The sequence below is a fragment of the Myotis brandtii genome, unplaced genomic scaffold (assembly GCF_000412655.1).
Source record: "Myotis brandtii unplaced genomic scaffold, ASM41265v1 scaffold95, whole genome shotgun sequence".
NCBI classification, from domain to species: Eukaryota; Metazoa; Chordata; class Mammalia; order Chiroptera; family Vespertilionidae; genus Myotis; species Myotis brandtii.
Genome location: NW_005371920.1, coordinates 182,511 through 209,399, shown reverse-complemented (window position 1 = coordinate 209,399; position 26,889 = coordinate 182,511). Strand labels below are relative to the sequence as shown.

Genomic DNA, 26,889 nt, shown 5'->3' with positions numbered 1-26,889 from the left:
CCCGCAGCTGCTGCTGCCGTTGCTGCTGCTGCTGCTGCTGCTGCTGCTGCTGTTGCTGCAGGAGGCTGGAGGCTGGAGGCTGGAGGCGGCTGGTGCATTAAAGGCGAGGCTCCTCCCAACCGCGTCAGCAGTCCAGGACTCTCCCAGTAGCGGTGGTGGCCGAGCGGAGGCTGCGGCTGCTCTCTGCGGCAGCGGGGCGCACGCAGCCGCGATCCGGCACCTGGGCAGCCAGCAGCTCGCTTGCAGGCTCAGGTGAAAAGCATAGACGCGCTCTCTCAACCTCCCCCTGCCCGCGCCACGCAGCTGAGGGCGGCGTTTACTCTGCCGCCCACAGCCCCCACAGCTTGCAGCCTGTCTCCGGACACCTGCGCTTCAGGACAGCAAAGAGAAGGGGGTGGGCTGAGGTAGGCAGGAAGTGGACATCCAGGTCCCTTTGCTCACCCCTATGTGGTGCCTGCAGCCCCTTGATGGAGTTCAAGGGCAAGGCCTGGGATTCCAAACCTCAACAGAGAGGACAGAATGGGAAAAGAGCTTCTCAGCGCCCAGCTTAAGCCCTCTGTGCTAGGAATAGAAGGGGAAACAGCGGCCAGAAGTTTTCTGCCATCACAACTGATCTCTTCATTCAAACAGCCATAACTGCAGGCGTTTATGTCTACACAGGCAGAGGGAAGCAGAGGGCTGAGTTGTGTGTGAATCCAGTCAACACAGTCAGTCTGAACAGTGCCCCTTCCCTCGCCCTTTGCACTTTGTTTTGGGGAAGTGCTGCCGGTCTTCCTGTGGGTTTTGCTTGTGAAGACAGGACACTGCGGGGCCGGCTTACATTTGCTCTCAACATGCCTGGTCCCTCGGAGCCCTGTGCCCACAGAGAGCCACTGCCACCCTGAGGGAATTTCAAAGATCCGGTGAATACAAAAAAGAGGCCTGTCTTTCTACTTCAACGAAGAGGAAAATACCGAATTCCCTACCACCCCTACCCTGCTTCCCCAAATTGCAAATTCCGTATTTGAAAGCAAAATTCTATCATTATTGTTATGAAACCAAAATCATTAAGTCACTGGAAAGCCAATTTGAAAAGACATTTCCCCGGTTTCCTCTTGTAGCCGGGATTCGTTTCCGTGGGTGTCATTGTAGGAGGAGACATAAGCAAATGTCTTGCTCAGTTAAGCTCCTGGAGTTTAGCAAGATGAGCCCAGAGGGACCTGTGAGTTAATTATATACATACAATGCTTCGGCTAACACCATTTAGAAAGTATTTGAAGTTAAAAACAAAAAGGGGGAGGGGAGACAAGTCTTCAACTGAGGCTGGGTTGCCATTAGATTTCCATGAAGAATAGATGCTCTGGCAGGTGGAAAATGGAATTGTCCCCTCCTCCAGGAAGCGACGGCATGTCTCGGGAAGGACAGAATAGGAATATCCTTTGATATGATTGGAGGGAGTTCAGCTTGCAAGAGAGTCCATGTTATTCTCATCAGGTGGTTAAGTCTTATGTGCTTGTTTGACTATTTGTTCAAAAGTCACCTAGGACATTCCAGTAACAGATGAAGACTGGTGCACGTTGATTTAATCCTCTTCAGCACCAGTTGCTGAGCTGGGTTTTCCATGTGACAAGCTGTGTCCATCACCAAGGCTGCAGTGGTCAGCTCATCAGTAGTTGTACACTCTAGTTTCTCTTGCAGATTGCCACAACGGGGCACGGGGAGAAGGGGTAGAGGGGAGGGGAAAGCGAAGTTCATCTCAAAGTGGCAAGAAGACATCTTGCTTTGAGTTGAAATGAGCTTAAGTTGCAACAGGAGGCCTTGGCAAAATCATATTTGGGAAATTCTCCCTGTCATCTTCCTGGAACATGTGCTGGATTGGAACAGAGCTGCATGATGAATCAGGTAGGCCCAGGCTGTGCTTGAGGAATTTTCCACTGTAACCAATGAAAGGAATGTCCCCTCCATAGATCAAGCCTCTGGGCTTCCTACATTTGCTCTTTCATGTTCCCTGAAAAGTTCCTCCTGCATTTATTCAACACTACAGCCCACCCTCCCTCAAGACAAAAGTTCTGGATTAAGTTTCTATTTTGTGGATCACACTGTTCTACTATGAACAACGGGGAACTAGCCCCTCCACCTAAAACCAAGAAAAATAAAGCTTTGGCTCAGGGCTTTAATACAATGACATGTAGTAAAGGAGGTAAGAGTCTGAAGGAAGCCCTGTACAATCCTTTAGTCTGGTAAGAGGACGGCATAGACCAGTGGTCGACAAACTCATTAGTCAACAGAGCCAAATATCAACAGTACAATGATTGAAATTTCTTTTGAGAGACAAATTTTTTAAACTTAAACTATAAAGGTTGGTACATTGTTATTAACTTAATTAAGGTACTCCTAAGGCTTAGGAAGAGCCACACTCAAGGGGCCAAAGAGACGCATGTGGCTCGCGAGCCGCAGTTTGCCGACCACTGGCATAGACCATTTCTCAGAAGGCCCACTGACCTGCTTTCTATTCCTCCAATATGTCAACTTCTTTCCTAAAGCATTTGGCATTTGCACTTGTTACCCCCTATGCCCCTTCCTTGTGTTCTTGCCATTCCTCAGCATCTTAGCTGAACTGTTCCTATTTTATTGAGAAACTAGAGGCCCGGTGCACAAAAATTTGTGCACTTGGTGGGGGGGGAAGGGGAAGTCCCTCAGCCTGGCCTGTGCCCTCTTGCAGTCTGGGACCCTTCAGGAGATGTCCACCTGCTGGCTTAGGCCTGCTCCCTGGGTGATTGGGACTAAGCTGGCAGTCAGGCATCCCTCTGGCAGCCCAGGAGCCCTTGGGGGATGTCCATTTGCTAGTGGGGAGCAGGCCTAAGCTGCAGTTGGATATCCTTAGCACTGCTGAGGAGGCGGGAGAGGCTCCCACCACTACCGCTGTACTGGCAGCCATCAGCCTGGCTTGTGGCTGAGCAGAGCTCCCCCTGTGGGAGTGCACTGACCACCAGGGGGCAGCTCCTGCATTGAGTGTCTGCCCCCTCGTGGTCAGTGTGTGTCATAGTGACCAGTTATTCCCAGTCATTCTGCTGTTAGGGTCAATTTGCATATTACCCTTTTATTATATAGGATACTCTGACAGCACCATAGTCCCTGCTGCTATTTTCTGTCTCTACATCTACTTGGCCTTCCTCATGGCACATTGCATTTTGCAATAGCTGTTTTCTTATTGTTGTTTATCATTTCCAATATATCTCTGATAGTGTCTATTACTTAGTAGGTGTACAATTATATTTATTGAGTGGAGATAAATATTTCTTGAATGAATGAGTAAATTACTGAGTTTGTTAAAGTGATATTTAGGTTTAGAGTTCTACCCTTACTAAAGTGCTTGCAATAAAAAAAAACCAAAAACCCAACCCTGACAACAAAACCTGTTGTGAATCACTAATTACTAGCTTGTAACTCCTATTCTTATTGAAATAATTGTTCTTACCCATTTTGTAAGTATATGCACAAAAAAATTTACTGAGCATTTAGTAAATGCCAAGAGTTGTTCTAGGTGCTGGGGATATGGTTAAAACAAAAGTTTCTTCCTTAACAGAACCTAAATTCTATAATCTGAGTTTAATATGTGCTTTCTTAGAAATATAACAAATGCATATCAATCAATAACTATAGCTATATGTTACTATAGCATAGTGTTCACTGCCAAGGTTCCAATATCAGGCAAAGCTGATTTTTCAGACACTTATTGTGAATGTGAGCAAGTTACAAGATCTCCCTAAGCCATGTGTTGTTGTTGTTTTTAATCGATAAATTAGGGAGATAAATACAGGGTATTTCAAAAAATGTATACACGCTTTAACAGCTGATAGCTCCCACTTTTGAAAATGAAATGTATTTTAATAAACACTGCCTTTAGAATTATTCAAAATGTGTGTATACATTTTGGGGAGACACCCTATACTTCATGGAGTTACTGTAAGGATGAGATGAGATAATGCTTGGAAAGAATACATTACTATTACTCATTGAGTATTTACTATCATCACCACCATCAATAGTAAACCAATATTTAAGCACCTACCATATCAGCTACCGGGATAGGACTGGAGGTTCAGCAACATGGATGCATAAGACGTATAATCAGCCTCTGCTATGTCATGGAACTTAGTGTCTAATTCACAGTTTATGTAAAGGGGGCCACAGGCTTCAAAAGGGTCAGCAGAGGACACTCTGAAAGCCTGACCTAATTCAGGCTTGTGCTTGACACAGAAAAGGCCAATTACAAATACACAGCCTTCTTACGTTACACTGTTCAGCATGACAGCACGTGGACACATTCTTTTTTATCACCCTTGTCATGGTCCCCTTCCCCCAACACTCCCCTCTACCCTCCCCCAAGTTAGATTAGTGCTGCCCACCCTGGAACCTTTCAGGTCATCCTGTCCAATTAGCACATTAAATATCTACAATTTTATTAAAACCTTTGACCTCAGCCAGTCTGGAGATTCTTAATATAGGCTTTAGGTGTCAGACAGTCCTGGTTTGTGTCCCAGCTCAGGCATTTATGAATTTCATGACCTTTGGCAAAGAATCTAACATCTTTGAGCCTCTGCATTTGCAAAATGGAAGAAAAAATAATAGGAACTACTTCATAGAGTTGTTGAGTGGCTTCAGGGACAATGTAAGGAAAGTGCTTACTATAGGCTTGGCCCATTGCCAAGCCTCACTAAAATGTCAGTTCTTCTTCCTAGCATTGGCTCACTGGGGTCTCCATCTGCAGAGAAATGGAGAGACGCACGGCAAGTCAATCATTCATGTGAACAAAAGTGACCCAGAAACCTGAATTTTACTGCCTATCAATCCATGTTAATGAGCAGCTAGAAACTGGATGCATGAAATTTTACCCTTTTGCAAAAAGCCCCGTGTAAGCCACAAAGTCCTGTGCAAATGGAAGGAATTAGGTTGATCCTCACTTGATTTTCACATTTTGTATGTGCAGAACTAATCACGTGTCTCTATTGGGGAATCTCATGGGATCCCCCTCTAGGATCACTAAGCGCCGAATGCACAGCTCTCTGAGTTGGTTTGTGTGCTCAATGCCCAGAGGATGACCTCTGGAATTTCTAGCAAGGTTTGCAGTTCCTCTGTGCATGTTACAGCATGTAATGCCACATGAGTGATCCTTTAATGTGGCATTTAATCTAGGAAAAAAGAAAACAAAACCAAATATCTTGCCCTTAAGATATTGCATTAATTTGAGACTCTGGATCTTAATGGACTTCACCTAATAAAATATTCCCTTAATTTAGGGGATTGATGCCACAGGAGAAAAGGTATAGCAATCCAAGTGTCCAGATCAGAGAGCCTGAGAGAAAATCTTCTCTTGTACCTTTTCTCATTCAGTGGTTTTAGAATTAAATTTAGGCTGTCCTGCCCAAGACGGTCTTACTTTGCATTATGTTTGTAAGGTACAAGATGAAGATTTACAAAATCAGTTTAACAATACTGTCTAGTACCTGATTACATTTCCCAAAGTAAAATTTCAGTGTAAATTAAACAGGAATATACATTGGGGAATGTAATCAGGTACTAGACAGTATTTCTTTAAAATGCACCAAACAGTAACACTTTACAGAGTTCATCCAAGGAACACAATCATGGATGTGGGCAAAAATCTAGCCATAAGGCTATTTCTCAGAGCATTGTTAATCATCATGAAAAACTGAAAACACATCCGAATGTCCAACAATAGAACTGGCTAGGTAAATTATAGTGTGTTCATATAATAAAAAATTATTGAGCTAATAACTTGTTGAGTGTCCATTATGTATAAGCGCTTTAACTAGCATTATCTCATTTAATTCTACCAAAAGCCCTTATAAGGTAAGTACTATTATTACATACATGTTATTAAGGCTAATCAAAAGAAATGATATACCCCAAGTCAACTAAATAGGAGCCTGGCTCTGCGTGTTTTGTGGTGTGTGTGTGTTTTGAAGTCACAAATAGGAGTTGAGGGTCTTTTCCAAACTACCCACCACTAGATTCTGATTTGTCCCTCTTAGGAATGAATATCCTCTCAGTTGAAAAATCACTGCTATTGTGTTGGTTGAGGATGTGGCAAAATTGGAACTTTCACACACTGCTTGTGGGATTGCATAATGGAGTAGCCACAAATAGTCCCTCAAAATGTTAAACAGAGTTACCATATAATGGCAATTTCAGTTCTAGGTATATATGCAAGAGAACTGAAAACACATATTCATCCCAAAACTCGCACACAAATATTTATAGCAACATTATTCATAATAACCCCAAAGTGGAAATGGCCAAAATATCCACCATCTGACAAATGGATAAAACAAAATGCAATATATCTATTGTATATGATATACATGAACCAAATGTATATCCACTGTATATATATTATTGCTACATCATGTATTATTCAACTACAAAAGGAAATGAAGTACTGATACATGCTACCATATGGACAAACCTTGAAAACATTATACTAAGCGAAAGAAGCCAGTTATAACAGACTGCATACTATATGATTCCAATTATCTGAAATGTTCAGAATGGACAAATCCATAGAGACACAAAGTAGATTAGTGGTTGCCAGGGGCTAGGGTGGGAGGAATGGGAGTAACTGCTAATGAGTTTGGGATTTCTGCTTGAGTGATAAAAATGTTCTAAAATTAGATAAGGGCAATAGTCGTACAACCCTGAATATATTAAAAGCCACTGGATTGTATATTTTAAAAGGATGACTTTTTATGGTATGGTATCTCAATAAAGCTGTTATTACAGATTAAAAAATTACTGCTACCATATTTACAATAGCCAATATATGGAAGCAACCCAAGTGCCCATGAACAGACAAGTGGATAAAGAAGCTGTGGTGCATACATACAATGGAATATTACTCTGCCATAAAAAGGAATGGAATCTTACCATTTACAGCAACATAGATGGACCTTGAAGGTCTTATGCTAAGTGAAATAATTTAGTCAGAGAAAGACAAATACCATGATGTTTTTTACACACATGGACATTTTCACTTAAAGGAAACACTTTATGGCTTCTCTTTGGCATAACTGAATTGCCAACATCACTACTCTTGCACTTTGGAGTCACTATCAAGTAAAATAAGAGTTACTTGGACACAAGCACTGCGATACTGTGACAATCAATCTCTTAACAGAGATGGCTCCTAAGTGACTAAAGGGTGGGTAAGTGTCTACAGTGTAGAGATGCTGAGTAAAGGGATGTTTCACATCACCTTCGGATTCCCTATGTCCAATACAAAGCCTGCCTTCGTTAAATGGATGCATAAATTAAAAACTCAGCATCTCATCAGCAGTTTGTTGGGTTATTTCGGCACTCTGTATATTACAGGGCTCAATAAGTAGTAGTAGTTGTTAAATTAAAGACTAGACGTGGTTTTCTTTCCCCAGTTTATAAGCAGGTGTTAACTAGTATGCTCACAGTAAATACATTCATTCCTACAGATTTAGCAACATTTGCAAATTTCTAATAACACTTTGTAATATGCTTATAGCGTCCCTGGAAACCAATGTGAATGTTATCAAAAGCATCCCATCTCTGCCCGGCTTCTGGACCCATCTTATTAGTCAACTTAGGAGCTGCAAACTCCATCTCCACCACAGAAAAGGACAACAGCTCTAACTCATGAATTCCATAATGTGCACATAATTGGGAGATGTCAAAACCTGTCATGTCATAGATTAGTCAGTGATTCTTCAATAAGTAATTATTAAAATGGCAAAACAAACAATCCCGAGGAGTCATTACTGTTTGTCAATTCATTGGGTTAAATAATATTGACTAGGTGATGGCCTGGCTCAGTGTTCTAATACTCTCAGGGCTGAGCAAAATAGAATAAGCTTACACAAAGGTGGAGGGGCTGAGAGGCATTAAGGAGAGCTAAGTCTCAGCCTCGTGGAGTTACACAACCTTTACTGTAGCTACCATTTGATGGGTGCTTTCCAACTGCCAGACGTTGTGCTTATTCCTTTATTTACAAATTACTTCTATCTCTCATAATTACCCCATGAGGGAGGGATTATTAGTACCACTTACCATGGAGGCAACCAAGGCTCAGAGATGTTAACTATCTTAGAGCAGGTAGAAGGGGCAGATCTGGGTTTGAACCCAGTTTTACTGGACTCTTAACCAACTAGTCCATAATGGTTCCACTTAATTTTCCCATGAAAAGTTCTGTTTAAGGTCCTTTGCCCAGTAAGTACATACTACACATTTATTAAAAGAACAGAGCTATAATTCCCATAATTTATTGAAAAATACCTAAATAGTCACTGGAATGATTTTTCTCTCAACAAATTTGTTCAGTCTAGAGTAGTGATGGTGAACCTTTTGAGCTCAGCGTGTCAGCATTTTGAAAAACCCTAACTTAACTCTGGTGCCGTGTCACATATAGAAATTTTTTGATATTTGCAACCATAGTAAAACAAAGACTTATATTTTTTATAATTATTTTATATATTTAAATGCCATTTAACAAAGAAAAATCAACCAAAAAATTGAGTTCACGTGTCACCTCTGACACGGGTGTCATAGGTTCGCCATCACTGGTCTAGAGTGTCCTGTGAGAACTTATGAAACTATCAAGAAATCCTTGGATTTTTTGTTGTTGAAATGTTTTCTAAAGTTCATTTCTGTGTTTTTTGGTGATTCACTTGTCTGTTACTCAGAACATTATACACCTACACATGAAATAAACATGAATATTCCAAGATTTAAAAGCATAAGAAGGAGTTATCAATACCTCCAAGCAGAGAAACTTGGATAATTGGAGAAAAGTGGAGGCTTAAACTTTTAAAGAAGATAGCTTTTCTTTAAAACAGATCTTCAGGATATAGAAGCAGGCCAACTAAGAGATGTTGGCTTTGCCCCTTAAGAAGGTAATGGTCCTCCTTGATTTAGGACAAGCAGAGAAAGAAAATGAAGGGTAATAGTGAACTAAATAATCATTTATCATCTCTTTTTCCCAAGATCTCTTTGAAATTATAGTAAAGGAGCAAAGCAGATGGAATCTCACAACAATGAAGAGAATGTAAAGGGCGGCTATTAAGTGGACTATGAAGTTCATGTGTTTCTGGAAGATGGAGAGTAGATGGGTGGATGATGACAGATGAAGGGGAGAGATGAACAGCCAAAGACAGCACTCAGGTACCTGCTGACACCTGGAGAGGTTCAGGACTTATAAACACTTAAAATGACACAAGATAGGGGCTAGAACTGGAGAGGGTGCTAAAATGAAATCCATAGGAAGAAATATAAATTCATTTGCTGTCCTTTCCACTGTTTAACTCCTCTCCCTACCCAACCCTGAAAGTACATAGTAGAAGGCTCCTCCTTTTGCAAAAAAATTTCTATAGTCTTGAATGGACAAAGGTGTTGAGTGTGGAAGTTGGGTCTCCAAAGTGAAGTGCTCTGCATGCTGACACTTAGAGATTCCAAAATGCAAAATTATCTTCTGACCTGCTCATTCTACTATGAAACCAGCCAGTGATAAGCCCTATTGATATTCATTTGACTGTTCTATTTTTAAATATATTTGTATTGATTTCAGAGAGGAATGATGAGGGAGAGAGAGACAGAAACATCAATGATGAGAGAGGATCATTGATTGGCTGCTTCCTGCACACCCGACACTGGGGATCAAGCCCGCACACTGACCAGGAATGGAACCATGACCTCCTAGTCCATGGGTGGATGCTCAACCACTGAGCCACGCTGGCGTATTTTTAAATATATTTTTATTGATTTCAGAGAGGAATGATGAGGGAGAGAGAGACAGAAACATCAATGATGAGAGAGGATCATTGATTGGCTGCTTCCTGCACACCCGACACTGGGGATCAAGCCCGCACACTGACCAGGAATGGAACCATGACCTCCTAGTTCATGGGTGGATGCTCAACCACTGAGCCACGCTGGGTGGGCTGACTGTTTCATTGATTCAGTCCCACAAGAACTGGGCAAAGTAAGATCAGTTAGATGATTGAGTAAAACCTACAATGTTAAAAAAAAATCAAGACAAACCAAAACATACTGTAAGACAGATATAATTTTAAAAACATAAATAAATTCTAATTAGCACATGCAGATATATTTTAAGAATACATCTACAAATCAAGAACAAAATACTATAAAAAAGAAAGAAGTAGAGAATAATAAAATCTCATGAAATTAAAAAAAATATGGCTAATTTGTTAATAAATCATTACAAGGTTAAAAAATATAGTTTAGGAAATGGACCAATGGAACACAATAGAGAACCAGAAATAATAAACCCACACATATACGGTTCACTAATTTTTGACAAAGGCATCAAGAACACATAATGGGCAAAGGATATTTTCTTTAATAAATGATATTGGGAAAACTGTATACACACTTGCAATAGAATGAAATTGGACCCTTATCTCACACCTTATACAAAATGAACTCAAAATTGATTAAAGACCTAAACATAAGACCTGAAACTATAAAACTCCTGGAGGAAATCATAGGGGGAAAGCTCCTTAACATTGATCTTGACAATGATTTTATTGATATGCTACAAAAGCACAGGCAACAAAAGCCAAATTAAACAGGTAGGACTACATAAAACTAAAAAGTTTGTGCCTAACAAAAGAAACAATCAAAACGAAAAGGTGACATATGAAATGGAAGACAAAATTTGCAAACGATATATCTGATAAGGGGATATTATCTAAAATATATAAGGGACTCATATCACTCAATAGCAAAGTAACAACTAGTTCCATTAAAAATGAGCAAAGGACTCAAATCTTTTTCCAAAGAGGACATACAAATTACTCACAGGTATATAAACATATTAACATCACTAATCAATGGGGAGATACAAATCAAACCACAGTGATATATCACCTCATACTTGTTAGGACTACTATTAGCAAAATGTCAAATGATAACAAGTGTTGGTGAGGTGAAGGGAACCCCTGTACACTGTTGGCAGAAATGTAAATTGCAACGTAAGATCGAGTAAAGCCATTATGGAGAAAGTATGAAGGTTCCTTACAAGATTAAAAATAGAACTACCATATGATCCAGTAATTCCACTTCTGGGTATATATATCCAAAGGAAATAAAATCACTATCTCCAAGAGATATTTGCACTCCCATGTTCATTATAGCATTATTCACAGCAGCCAAGATATGGAAACAAATTACTGTCTGTCAATGAATAAATGGATAAAGAAGTTATGTTTTAATGTACATATACAATAGAATCTTGTTCAGCCTTACAAAAGAAGGAAACTACAATCAAGCAACAACTTCAAATTTCCAAGAGAATGATTTTCAAATAAGAGTTCTATTCTATCAATTAAGTGACTGAATGCCTGGGAACCTAAAATTTATTGAACAATGCCATTATTTTACTAGCTACTTTACTGGAAATATCAACATTTCTTTAAGCCTTGTATTATTTTCACCGTTCACGGATGAGATCTGCTAATAGGTCAACCTAATGGCTAAGTGGCAGATTCAGAAAATATACTCGAATCGCCTGCTCTTCTTCTTCTAGAATATGTCACTGGTCCTCTAACCACACAAAGACAGACTAGCACACAGGGTGAAGAAGCTGCATTGTGGAAGCAGGGAGAGACATCCTTTACTGGGATTTGAGGCAAGGGGTAGGTTGTTGTATTTGTAAGGCAGCATTATGTCATTGTTGTTAACTTGGCAACTTTCAGAGGTTAGTGTTCCAGTTGACAACATGGGTAAATACAATTGAAGAGATTTCATTAATGGAGGCACATACAATTTTGAAGTAAAAAGTGATCAAGAAGCTCCCATTAAAGACAGCTGGCTTATTAGTGCTAATTTAAAATATCAGTACACAAAAATTCAGACCAGAGTACAGATTTTCCTAAATTTTAATGCCCTCTTTCTATTCCTGTCTTCTGGATCCTATTTACTCACTCATGAAACAAATATGCACTATATTGGGCCCTCCCTAGGCACCATGTCAACAATAATGAATGAAATACAAAGTCTCTGTCCTCATGAAATGTCCTGTCTATGAAGATAGTGAACAGGATGGGTGAAAGAAAAGAATGCGAAGGCGGAGGGAGGCTTACTTGAACAGGATGATCAGGGAAAGGCTCGGTAACATTTCAGTTGACCAAAAGATCCACTGGGACTGAAAGGTCCCGGGCTTGATTCCGGTCAAGGGCACATGCACGGGTTTCGGGCTCAGTCCCCATTAGGGGGCGTGCAGGAGGCAGCCAATCAAAGATTCTCTCTCATCATTGATGTTTCTGTCTCTCCCTTCCTCTCTGAAATCAATTTAAAAAAATCCAGCCATGTGAAGGGTTGGTGTGATGGGTGGTGCATTACAGGAAAGGGAACAGTAGTGCAAATACCCCAAGGTGAGAAACAGCTTGCAGGGGTCAAGGAACTAAAATATTGAGCCAAAGCAATGGAAAGGGAGGGTGGCCAAAGATGAAATGGGAAAAGTAATTAGAACCATAACACACTGGGCCTGTAGACTATTGGGAGAAATTAAAATAAAATCCAAGGTGTGATGAAAAACCTCTGAAGAACTTAAAGCACAGGAGGGACATGAATTGACGAATGATCTTGTGCTTTATCTGCTTAAGGACCTCATCGTATGTGTGTTCTATGGGCATCATAAAACCAAAAAACTTGGGCATCATTTTCCTTGTCCCAAAAGGGTTCACTTCTTTTCTATTTCTCCCCTCTCCTTCCCACACTTTCAAATACTTATTGAAAGTCAATTCTTTGTTAAAATAACTGCCTGGGGCCCTATGTTAGTCAAATGGCAAAATATCAGTATCTTAACATTTTAATTTCCTCACCCCCACATCTAATCAGCAACAGCAACCTATGAACTTTATTGTAAGATGTCTCTCTAATTCTGACAAGTTCTGGCTTTTATTACTATTTATTTAGTATGAATAATAATAGCAATGGCACTATTGCTACAACAACAACTATTATAAATTCTAACACAGTGCTTACTATGGAGCAGGCTTTGTTCTCTGCATTTTATATAAATGAACACAATTATTTTTCTCAAAATCCTAAAAGGTCTCCAGACATAGTATAGTACATTGCCCCTTTATAGGGTTCTTACTGGGTGCCATTACTTGCAATCCATCCTGCCCATTTTATTGATAAAAAGAATCCCCACCCCCCACCACACACAAAGCTCTGATCAAGCTGAAAGCCATCGATGGTTTCTCAGTGCTTTCAGAACAACATGCAAACTCCCTAACTGAGTAATCACCCTCTGATGATCTGGTCCTACTCTACACTTCCCAATTCATGCCCTGCCTCTTCTGCCTACTAGCAGATGTTTGCCACACTGGAATCAATACATTTGTAGTTATCCTAACACAGCAATTTTCCAGTTGTGATCTGGGCACCTCTAGGGACCCTGAAGCCCCTTCCGGGGATCCAGATCAAAATGGTTTTCATCATACTAAGATTCACTGCCATTTTTCCTCTCATTCTGTCATGAGTGTACAGTGGTGTTTTCCAGAGGCTACGTGACGTGTGACATCGGTGCAGACTGAATGCAGCTGTCTTCCAACCCATCAGACAACAGTGGTTCTCAACCTTCCTAATGCCGCGACCCTTTAATACAGTTCTTCATGTTGTGGTGATGCCCAACCATAAAATTATTTTCGTTGCTACTTCATAACTGTAATGTTGCTACTGTTATGAATTGTAATGTAAATATCTGATATGCAGGATGTATTTAGGCGACCCCTGTGAAAGGGTCGTTCAACCCCCAGGTTGAGAACCGCTGCATTAGAGAGATATATAAACATATATAGCATTACTACTCTTCTTACTAATATTTTGGGAAAATATAGTGATTTTTTCATAAAAGTATGCTATTGATGTTAATATGTAATAGGTTTATTAACAAGGAGTTCTAAAATCTCTGTTTTAATTTCTAGTAAATAGAAATCTATATTACCTACATAAATTAAAGCACTTTGGGGTCCCCAATAATTTTTAAGGTTGTCACGGGGTCCCCAGAGAGTTTGAGGACCACTGCTCTAATGCTTAAGGACATGTGCTTTCAAATCAGATTGGCCTGGAGTGTAAAGCCTGGAGATGCTAATAACCTTTGACCTCAGGAAAGTCAAAGTCACATCAGAATCCGCTGTTTCCTCGATAGTAAAAATGGGGATAACGATTATCAACCTCATAGGATAATCGAGTGGCACATAGTACACCCACAATAAATGGTAGATTCTGCCAATATCATGATCAACATAAGAATCATTTATTTTATGTCATTTTCCAAATTTCAAGAGGCTTTCCTGTCTCTTATTAGTGATAGCCTTGTCTCTGCAGGGACTGTCCTCTTAGAGACTTCCTTAGCTACTGAGAGCCAATTGCAGTAGGATAATATTTGGTAAAATTAAGAGGTAACTCACTCTTCCTAGAACCCAGCATTGGGGCATAAGAGATGGTTCTCTCTGTGCCCTCAACTCAGAATGAAGGCAGAAACAGAAAGACTGAAGTGTTGTATTCTTTGTTTCTTAGTTTCTAACTAGAGTTCTACAACTTATAGCAGGGATATTAATCTTAGAGTCTGGTGCCTGAGCGGGGAATAAAAAGGACTTTTGAAGATCAAAAGCTTGGCTTTAAATACTGAGCACCAGTGCCTGGAAGATTGAAGGCTTGGCTTTTATCCTATAAGGAAGGAAAAAAAGGAAGAATGCAGGTTGATTGCATAAGAGCATGGTTATGAAAGGAGGCCAAAGTCTGGCCACGTGGCAGGAAGCAGGAAGATCAGAAGGGCAAGTCTCCAACTTGGATGTGCCCTGAGTCTCTGACAAGGCTCATCAAGCCCAGTCCTGGGTGAGGCAGGTGAGTGATAGAAATGACAGATAGGTTGTGGGAAATCTCACAGACAGCAATGGGACCTTGTTCCTCAAGTTCTAAAGTATAGCCCAGAGAGGTCATAACCTTCTTAGAGATGAAGAAACCTCATGTCTAACCACTGTGGCGCCCGAGTGACAGTTGCAACAATTGTTCATGTAGACCAGCCGAGTACATCTGCCCAGAGACCTGCAACTTCAACATAGGGTGAAAGAGACTGCCAGAAATTCCTACAGGCCCCTGAGAGAAATGCAGAAATAATTAAGCACACACTGGTGAACCCAAAGGGGCCAGGAGTCAAAAAGAGTAAGCTCTTTCACTTTCGACTCCTTTGAAATCCTACTGCTTTGTACCATAGCAATTGTGAGTTGTTCACTGTTGCTTCATCTGTGCGTAGCCTGTCTCCCCAACCTCATTGTGAGCTTCTGGAGGACACGCTTCATCCCTATGCAGCACTCTATTAAACACACACTGAACCATCAGATGTTGGCAGCACTTAATTCCCTAGGAGGAAAAACCACATTTTTCTTCCTTATACATGTGATCTTAGAGAAAATCTGTAGAGCAGAACATCAGCAGGTAGCATTTTATGAACTCGCCCAAAGTCAAGTTCTTTATAGACATGCCCACATCTTGTCCTCTAAAATCAAACTATATAATACCTACAACCATGGTACCCAAGTTGACATCAGGTACCTCAGGGCACTGCAGCAAGCTCACAGGGGTGCTGTGACAAGATTATAAATTTCGAGGGAAAAGCGCCGGTCAGACACCATGCAAACTATTAGCTTGAGGTAGATCAGTTTCAACGTTAGATTGTGCTCTTTGGCATGTCCTCGTAAAGCTTGGTTCTCAGCAGCTGCTGTGATTAAAACCAAGTATGGCGGGAAAATCAATGTGGAAGAGCAAATCTGATTCCAAGGTTCCAGAAAGTGTGCCATCTCAACGGCACACACATCCCATGAACAAGTATGTGTGGTTACTGAAACATTCAATTAAAATACATATTTATCCTCTCAATATCTATTTGTTCAACATTCTACTGAATTGTTTGGGTGTGAATATGTGTTAAGTTGTTTGGACCTAACTACATAAGAAAGGAACTACTGGCTACTTCTTTTGGCATAGGATCTCTGAGAAACAATTACTGAAACAATAAGGACTCTGGGAACTAAGAGAGTCCAGAGATCTCTGCCACGTAAGATTCACTTCATTGTTCCCATGTTGTAGCTGAAGAAGCGAATAACCTAGAGTGTAGAGGAGTTCACCAGGGGCACATACTTGTAAGTGCCAGACCTGGAATTCAATTCCAGGCTTCCCCCAATGGAAAACTCATGCTCTTAACCTGCTAGGTTTAGTGTAAGATCCTTCCATTCAGCTCCTGGAGACTGTCACCAAAGAAAAAGCAGATGGTCCATGAGAAGTAATAGTGGGAGAGGTGTTCCCTTGGGGGTAAGGGAGGGCAAGGAAGTCACAGAAAGAAGCAGGGTCAATGACCCCAGCTGTTTCTAACCACCAACTCTTCCCACAATCGAAATTTACACTGAGAGATTAAGTGACTTATTCGGGGTCCCATGAGGACCCCATTCATCCTCCTAGAATATGATGTCCTACCCCCCTGAAAACCAGAGGAAACGAGTAACTTAGTATTAGGTTGAGCAGTTCTTGAATTCATTAGCTTCTGGGGTGTCCCAGGATTTTAATTCTAACCTCAATACACTTCCAGCACTTCAAAGAATGACAATGTGACCCTTCTCTTATCTTGATGATCTGGGAGCATTTCTCTCACAATTATGCATGTATTACTATCCTCTTAAGAGGCCAGCGAAGGATTTCATTTAAAAATCGGATTTATTTGCATCCATAATCTTCCTGTTAGTTAGACAATCTGAATACTATCCTGGCATGAGAGATTTTAACTAGGCTTTCCGAAACATAGAAGGAAGCCTCCTTAATCACGGAAGGCATTAACTATCTTAAACAGGAGCCCATTTGCAGATTAAATTTGCCAATAGGTCAGCTTGCAGCTGCCACTGTGCTGCAAACCGCACGTGTCCTCTGTGTCACATGCTGTGACATATCTTGAGAAGAGTCAGGGTCTTTTCCAGGTGGCTGGTTCTCTGTTTCAATTAGAATAGATTTAAAAGTCCCCAAGCTCTGGTTTCTAGGTGGCCTTGCACAATATTATTAATAATTCAATCATACCTGTGCTGATAACAGATTACATTTCTACCACCCCACACATACAAAAAAAGCCCAAACAGATTAAGGACTACCCCCTGGCTCATTTCTTTAGTAGTTTTAGATCTGATTGACATCCATTTATCTAATTGCAGCTAGAAGATTTAATTTTCATTTTGTTGGCTTAACATTAATGGGAAAACCCTGTTTACTTTTAAAATATTTGACCCATTCTTTCTCATCTTCTGAATAATGTTGAGATTGTCTGTTTCATGGTTTTAAAATCACATTTTATCAGTTTTCATTCTCTGAATTCATTGCAGCTGAGTATAGCTATTTACAATTGTGGAGCCTAATTTAATCTTTCACCACAAAGAATTTCATTTTTATGGGAGCCCCAATATGAGAAGGGTAGCAGAGTGTTCATCTGGAAATTCAGAAAATTATTGAGATAGAAAATCATTTAAAGAACTCGACAGCCCTTAGTTCAAAACCTAGTTTGATCTTTCATGAAAAGGGAAGTAATCCAGGACAGGTTCCTTAAAGACGTGAGGCAGCGTGAGGCAAGTGAGGTACCTAGTGTGCAAAATGTAAAGTGCTCACTCTCAGGATTGTGGCAGGAACCTATGAGGGAGTACCTCCTTCCCAGCTTGCTTCACTCCAGTCCTAGCCCTGACCCAGGAACATCAGTTGCTTTATCTGCAAAAGTGTGCTGATACTAGCAACCTTCCTCACGGCGATGTAGTGAGGATGTAGCCAGGCACACAGTAAGCATTGATAGATGTTCAGTGATGCTACTATTAACAATATATTGCTGTTATGGACGGAATGTTTGCAACCCTTCTTCATGCATATGTTAAAGACTTAACTCCCAAATGGGATGGTATTTGGAGATGAGCCTTTCGAGGTGATTAGGTTTAGATGAGGTCATAAGAGTGGGGCCCCCAAGATGGGATTAGTGTCCTTATAAGAAGAAGAGGTAGGAGCTCACCCTCTCTCCACCACGTGAGGACAGTGTGAGAAGGCAGCTGTCTATAAGCCTGGCATAGGGTTCCCACGAGAACTTGATCACACCAGCACCCTGATCTGGGACTTTCAGCTTCTAGAACTGCGAGAAATAAATTTGTTGCTTCTGCCACCCAGTCTATGGCATTTTATTATGGCTGCTGAGCTGACTAAAGCTATTATGTTGCATTATGCAATTTGGTTATATTACCCTCAGCCATAAAGGTGTCTTATGCTTCTTTTAGAATCTATAATAATAAAAGCATAATAAGCTAACTAGACCAGACCTCCTTCCAGACGAAGCTGGAGCTGGGAGGGAAGCCTGGGTCCCGGGTGCCAGAGGGTAGCCGGTGCCAGCAGCCCGGGGAAGGAAGGCCTACTCTTGCACAAATTTCGTGCATCAGGCCTCTAGTAAAATATAAAATAATTAATATGTTCCTAAAGCCTAGCATGGTCTGGACCCTGCATACCTCTCCAGCAATATCTCCTAATGCTCTTCTGAAAATCCCTGTACTCCAATCACACAGTCTTCTTTTGAGTTACTGAATGTACCACCCTCCATATCCCTCTGCCTGCCACAGGGCCTTTGCATAGGCTGTTCTCAGTCTAAAATGTATTAGCACTCCTTTCCACATAGTTAACTCTGCTTCATCCTTCTTATTACACTTCAACAATTGTTTTCTTATGGCCCAGATTAGGTATGTCAGATGGTTTCTTGGCTTTTAAAATAAATCACAGGTGAGTACTTATGCATGTATTTGTCTGATTATTTGATTAGTGTCTATTCCAGTGATGGCAAACCTATGACATGTGTGTCAGAGGTGACACGCGAACTCATTTTTTTGGTTGATTTTTCTTTGTTAAATGGCATTTAAATATATAAAATAAATATCAAAAATATAAATCTTTGTTTTACTATGGTTTCAAAGATAAAAAAATTTCTATATGTGACATGGCACCAGAGTTAAGTTAGGGTTTTTCAAAATGCTGACACGCCGAGCTCAAAAGGTTCGCCATCACTGGTCTATTCTCGGAAAGGGCACTTTCTGCTTTGATTGGCAGTTTATCCTCAGCATAGTAGCTTGCAATCAATTATTCCCTAAATAATTGTTTAATCAATGATATAAAAATAATATTGCCACTACCCCATCTTTGATAGGGCTATGCTCAGTTAGTACACAGCAACATGAACTACCTGACAAGGGAGACCATGGGCTTTGTATTATCAGTTCTAAAAGGTTCTGGGACCAATTCCAACTTGTGTGTTGGGGGGCAAAGAGTTTCTTCATGCCAAGCAATGCTTGGATACTAGCTTGGGTGTCCAACAATTCAACTCAATTCTGACACCATCTTCCCAGAGATAGCATCAATTCCACAGGTTCAGGGCTTAGTCCTACAAGATTGCCCTACCCTTCCCCCCACTTCAGATGCCAACCTCAAGTCCAGGTTGTCATCTGGGCTTCTGACTGATCTGTGCATTGAGGCTCCAAAGGCCCCCTCTGAAGGTCTGATTAAGTTTCTAGAGCAGCTCACAGAACTCAGAGAAACATTTTGTTTACTGGACAACTGGTTTATTATAAAAGACTAGGAGCCCAGCGCGTGATTCGAAATCGCGCAGCACCACCCACCCTCCAGTCCGGCCCTGCCTCCCTCTCGGGCCCTTGAAGCAGCCACAGCCGCTGCTGATCAGGTTCTCCCCCAGCACAGGTGCTCAGAGGCCCCTGCCACCTCGCCCCTGATGCTGTGCGCGCAACCTCCTCCTGTCTGGTCGACACGTTACTGCATCCCGGTTAATTAGAATATTTCTCTATTTTATACATATATATTATAAATCAGGAACAGCCAGATAGAAGAGATGCATAGGGCAAGGTATGAAGAAAGGGCATAGAGCTTCTGTACCACAGTTCCCAAATCTCCACATGTTTCCCAACCAGGAAGCTCTCCAAACTATGTTCTTTTGGGTTTTTTTAACAGAGGTTTTACCACAATGGCATGATTGATTAAGTCATTGGCTATTGGCGACTCAAATCAATCTCCAGCTCCTTCCCTCCTCCCTCCCCAGAGGTCAAGGAGATGAGACTGAAAGTTCCAACTCTAATCACATACTTGGCTCCACTGGTAACCAGCCCTAATCCTCAGGTGCAGTTCAAAAGTCACCTCATTAACAGAGCAAAAGACACCTTTACGGCTCTCATCACTAAGGAAATTCCAAGGTGACAGAAATGGAGATGAAGACCAAATATATATTTCTTATTTTCTAAGAAGACATGTCACAATATCACAAGTTCTTATTACTTGTTTTTCCTCATAGTGAGCCCAAATGACTACTCTCCTGAATGGCCACACTTAGGTCCTATTTTCCTCTATGTGCAGTCACCTTCTTTGCATATTTATTAGTTCATAAATGGTTGTTGAGCACTTAGAATGAATAGCACACTAAACTTGGCTGGGTGTCCCTAACCGGCTTGGCTCAGTGGATAGAGCGTCAGCCTGCAGACTGAAGGGTTCCAGGTTCGATTCCGGTCAAGGGCATGTACCTTTGGTTGCGGGCAACATCCCCAGTAGGGGGTGTGCTGGAGGCAGCTGATCAATGTTTCTCTCTCATCGATGTTTCTAACTCTTTATCCCTCTCACTTCCTCTCTGTAAAAAGAAATCAATAAAATATATTTAAAAAAAATAAAAAAATAAACTTGGCTGGGTGTATACAACGAATAAAGGTATACTCTCTGCATGTAGGGTTCACTCAGCATAGCAGGGGGCAAATCACAGGCACAAAGCTCTGATTTAAGGAAGTGGATATTAAGTTTCTTCAGAGAGGTAATGTACAAGATAAGGAGAGTGATCTCGATATTTGAGGAATCAGTAGTCACTTCCTGAATGCAGTGACTTTGTGATCTAACACTGGAGGATGAGTAGGAGTTGTACACATGAAGAGTGAAGGGGAGAAAACCAATTTTTCAACAGCTGAGAGCAAGGATAGGGATGGATGTTGAGGCATTCTGCACATTTGCAAAGAGGTGATACAGTCCACAAACTCTTTTGCTCTTTCAACTCTTCATTTTTTCATTCATTTATTAATTAATAACAAATACTTAATAAGACCCTCCAATATGCCAAGTACTACCTTGAAATGGAAATATCATAGGAAAAAAGACAGGTTCCACGTTCTTTTGGGGGTGATATACTGGTATGTTTAAATCTCTTTTGTATCCAATAAACTATGACTTAATGTGCAAAAAAAGTTGCTAACAATACCATGTGCTCAGCTCTGTAGACAGATACCTGCCTAATGCTTCATTGCAGGCTATTCCTAAGACACAGTTGTCCTGTGGCAAGGCAGTCAGATGTTTTGGAGGGAAGATTGAGTTTAAATTTGGCTAAAAGTGTCTGTTTGTCTATTCAAAAGCACTGAGAGACCCAAGTTAAAACAATAAAACAACATTAAATACATGATTTTTCTTATTATTATTTAGGGTGGTAGGAGAAGGCAAAGAGAAAGAAGAAATGGGGTTTTGTAAAAGTCTTCTTCATATACAACTGGCTGGGAGGCGGGGGGGCCCTGTGTTTAAGAAAGATAGGGTGGAATCCTTGGGACTGTCTCCCATTAGAGTGACTGGTCAGTTGAGTCCAAACTTTCAAACTAGCCCTATCCGCAAGATGGAAGCATCGAAGGGAGATCTCTGCTTAATAAGAATGGAGAGAAATAGAGGCCAATATGTATTTTCAGGAAGACTGAACTTTTTTTTCACATCCTAGGCCTCTCTATTTCTGATTTCCTTGTTTTCAATGATTTTTGTAAATGTCATATTAAAATAACTCCTTCAGTTTCCCAACCTCCTATTTACCTTTACCTAAGGACCCCACACAGGACATGGTCCTTGAATTATATGATTATCTCTATTTTGAAAAGATGAATTTAAATTGAGACATGGAGAATTTGAGGAACTTGGCCATAATCTCAAATAAACACAATAAATATATTTCAGTTACCAGTTAGTAATTCAAGTTCAAGGACTAAAAGCTAAACTCAAATCCCTTAATGAATTAAACTGTAAGGAGAGATCCTTAGAAGCCAGGGGACTATTTATGCTTCATTTACCTCCTATGTTCTACTGAAATGGAATTAGCTCACAATTTCCACTATCCACTTACGTGGTCTTTGGTATGATTTTCAATCGGGACCAACCTAACTCCAAATCTATGGGTTATAAAGAATCAGTAGAGAAAATAACATATGGTGGAGAGCAGGTGGCTTTGAGAGGCAATATTAACTATGTATATATGAAATCACAACAAATATAAATATTTAATTTCCAATGTTTGAAAGAGAAAAGAGGGTTTCCTTGAAAGTGGACTTTAATGCATATGTAAATTAATTATAATTCATGACATTCCTCACACAAATCATTATTTCAAAAAATGATGCAATCATTTTAAACCAATATTGACATTTTGAGTGTTACAATACTTTAAAAGATTTATTGCAGTATATTCTATTTGTCCCCTAAAGAGGTCCTTCTATCATGAGCATATAAAATGCAAAAGAAGCCACATGGTTGTTTTTTTAACTCCTCACCCGCGGATATTTTTCCATTGATTTTTAGAGAGAGTGGGAGAGGGAAAGACAGAGAAACATTGATGTGAGAGAGACACATAAATTGGTTGTCTCCTGCACGCACCTTGACCAAGGCCCAGGCTGGGGAGAATCCTGCAACCGAGGTAGGTGCCCTTGACCAGAGTCAAACCCTTTACCCAGGGACCCCACACAGGACATGGCTGATGCAGTCTGCAGGCTGATGCTCTATCCACTGAGCCAAACCGGCTAGGGTGCCACATGGTTTTTATTCGTCAAGCTTGAATGACATGGGCTCAAAGAAGACCACCATGGGGTCCTTTAGGAAGCAATAGTGGCAGTTGACACAACTGTCCCACTGGACTGTATCCTGGAGCCTCATTATAACCTGTATAAAGGTCACATCTAAAAGTTAATGATCTGTATGTTTCCTGGCACCGTTTCCCAAATCTGCTGATCTCCAACTTCAGGATATATTCACAACTATCTCCAAATTTAATCTCATGGTACAACTGCTAAACAAAGTACAGGTGACCCTTGGACAATGTCAGGGTTAGGGATGCTGACCCACCATGCAGTCGAAAATCTGCCTATAACGTAAGTCAGCCATCTGCAAATGTGGATTCCCAGCTTGGATCAAAAATACAATACTCCACACCTAAGAACCAATTAGGCAGCCAAACAAGGCAGTGAAGCTGTTGTTACTGCAAATAAATGCTGTTGGTCAGGTTGACTCTAATTTAAGGATGAACCACCAGTGGATGGGGACAATGGCAAATAAAGGTCATGTTCTGGTGAATAAATATTACAGGATTGGGTTTTATAAACAAAGCCATCCTCTTTGGCTGCATGATGATGCAGAAAATAGGTGTACTGTTCCAAATGGGAGCTCCAAAGAGCCCTTGTCGGAGCTGGCACATCTCGTGTGGTACAGTTAGGGGCCAAGATACGTAATGTCCCTCTCTAGCTCAAAAGTATCTCCTTGACTAGTCCACCACGCTCAGCACTGGAATCCATAGTGGCTTCCACAAAGGCTATTTCACCCGGATATTAAAATGCACACATCCTAGATCTAAAATCCAAGGTGGCATTTCCTCTTTTCCACCATATCTGTTTTATCAGCAGATCCTACTTTCTACATAGCTTTCAAATAAGTCCTTAATCTATTTTCACTGTCACCACTCTGGTCCACGTCACCATCACCATCACCATCCCTTTTCCTGCTTCTACCATTGCCCCTTGAAATTCTTGCTTTGCCAACTAGCTAGAGAAAAGCATTTTTCTAAATGGGAATCAAATCATGCCATTCTATTTAGACTCCTCCACTGCCTCCCCTTTGTGCTTAGAATAAAACCCATTTGCTCATCCTGGCATTCAACTGAAAACATGCTTCCCACAGCTCTTTCATTCATCTCCTCCCCTCCTTCCCAGCAAACTGAAGTAGTCATCCTACACACACACACACACACACACACACACACACACACACACACACACTACATACTTCCTCCCCCATTACTATTTTTTTAGTACCCTGGGCATTAAGGCTGTGTCACGAAGCTGCTGTTCCTTTACCCAGAGTTTAGCTGTCACCTCCAGGTACAGACTTACAGGAGGAATCTGCCCTCATCATTATACTTCCTTAATGACTGGCTCCTGAATTAAGTGCCCTTTGTCTCTTGCCAAGATGCCATTTTCTTAGGTCCATATATCATGCTGTATTTTGAGCCACTGTAGCAAAAAGCAATTGCTGTTGGCTTCTTTCCCTCTGCCCAAATTCTTGTGCATGTTGTCTCCTTGTGAATATGAAAACAAAGGAAGCCTCCTTCTCAACGCTCTTACCACATCGTTCTCTTCTCATCCCTCTTTGCAGTCAAAATCAGATTCTTTCAGGAAAACTTGCACCTCACTACCCAGGATGCCTTTTGCCCTTCTGGGATAGCGCTGAAGTCCTGCTTTTAGAACCTGGGCTTTTCAGATACATGACTTTCACTTCAGGGCCAGCTATGTTTCCCTACTGAAAGCTTCTAACAGTGCATGAACATAACATCTTCAAAGGCCTTCAATGGTTTTTCACATCAAAATGGTTTCTATAGCATCTGTTAAAAACACATTATCCACAACAAAAAGATGCAAAGGGTTAATATGTTCAAAAGCTATTTGAGTTATGCAAATTCTTTCCAACCCAGAAGAATACAAAAGGAAATTCTAACCAGATGTCACCTATTTTTTTGGCCATTCAGAGAACCTCTCTGAGGGTAAAGTGTGGTCTCCTCAATATGTGTAGTTAATCAAATGATTACAAGTATGAACAATTGACAGAGAAATGAAGCAAGTTGTTCCCTTTCTTCTCTTTCTGTTGTGGTTGCTGTTGTACAGCCATAGCCAAATCTAATATTTGACATATGACTGGCACCCAAATATACAGAATAAATGAGTGAATGCATGCAGCTAGTTTGTGACAGAGCCAGTAATCTAAGCCAGATTTGTCTGATTACAAGACCAGGCCCCACAGCTACACTGTATTGACTCCTTTTTGTCCTTGACATTCTTTGAACTGTATACAGTTCTAGATGTCATTACCTATGTTTGTGTTTTTCACAAGTGCCTGTAGGTGTCTCATTCCTTGTTTCACAGTTTTCAGAGCCATCCCCCCAAAAGTGTCCTGCACACTGGTGTCTATCAGTTATTCTGCATGCAATTAAGAAATTAAATTCGTTTTGTAGATAAGAATCCTTACATGAAGGTTCAAAGTTATTCCAAAGACATATAATTAATGGCAGGGTTGGTTTCAGAACCTAACTGACTCAGCCCCTTCACACTCTTTTATGAATGAGGAGGGTTACAAATCAATCATCTGTCTCTGGCTCCCAGGCCATCTTGTCCCTAATGCAGTGATTGTCAACTTCAACCACATCAATCCTTTAGCCCAATCTTAGTTCAAAACCCAGTTGTAGCGAGATCAGAGGAGAAGGAAAGTGAACAGTCCAGTGAACTTAGGACTGTTATGTTCTTCTTTCCTCACTTTTACTGAGCCCTGTCATTATATTTGCTACCCAAGGATGCAAATTATTTAACAGTAAAGCGCCAAGCAATGTAACATCTCCCCTCAGTCAAACAGAGGTTATTTATCTCAAACACATACAAGCCCATGTCATCTGGCCACCTACCTGTGCTTTTCACAGGTGCTCTCTCAAACTTTGTGCCTTAGAATGCCACCCCCTCCCTGCCTGCTCTTGAAAAACATATAATCCGGTCCACCTGCATTTTTGTTTCAGGCTCTGGCAAAGAAATCATTATTAAAATGACAGGACTGCCAGGAAGAGTGATGACTTCACTGCCTAAGAAGCACGTGAACGCACTGCGGAGGCAGTCACGCACAGGAGCGGAGGGAGACACAGGATAGAGAGCACAGATGAAGAGAAATTTGCCTTTGGGCTTCCTATGTCTTCTGTCTTTTGTCAAAGATGGTTTTACTGGCCTTTCAGAATTAATGTTTTTCTGTAACAAATTACCCAAGTCTCTTTCTGTAATATTTCTATAATACACGGCAGGATTTGTGCTTTTTGACTAAAGTTGGAAATACTAAGTGTAAGAAATCCCAGAAAAAGAAGATGGTGATGATGATGATAGCACCTACCATTGATTGAGCAGTCACTTGGTACTAACACTATGCTAAGCCTTTATGTACATTATTTATTTAATACTCATAACTCCTTCACACATCACTCCATTTAAATCCTTTAAGGACTCCCCATCGCCTTTAGGATAAAGTTCAAATGTCTTAACAGAGTTCATGAGACCCTCTAAGACTTCATCAACCTGTGCTTCTCTCTCAACCACACATCGTACTGCTCTGCACCTCTCTTAAATGGCCTGGTCTCATCTATACGTAAACACGTATGGTTCTTCCTATGTTTCTATGCGCCTTTAAATATGTTCCCATGTGGCCACATTTCTTCCACTGGCTAACTTGTACTTTCCTTTAGATCTTTAATATATTTTTTGTGGGGGGAGACCTGACTCCAATTTCACCTAAATTAGGTTGGGTAACCCCTGTTGTTTGTTTTCCATGATTCATTCAATTTCCTCTTTCATAACTCCATACCTGTAGTAACCTGTAGTGAGATATGTATCTTTCCTGCCAGATTTGACCACTATGAAGGCAGGCAGGCCCCAACCCTTCTCATTCTCAGCTGTTTCCCTAGCATCTAGC

The 26,889-nt window shown here is 40.9% G+C and overlaps 1 protein-coding gene across 4 annotated transcripts in view; it reads right to left on the bottom strand.

Annotated features, from left to right (window-relative positions):
• PPP2R2B (protein phosphatase 2, regulatory subunit B, beta) overlaps positions 1 to 26,889 on the bottom strand; it is a 402,097-nt gene that overhangs the window by 258,788 nt on the left and 116,420 nt on the right. The window lies entirely within an intron of this gene.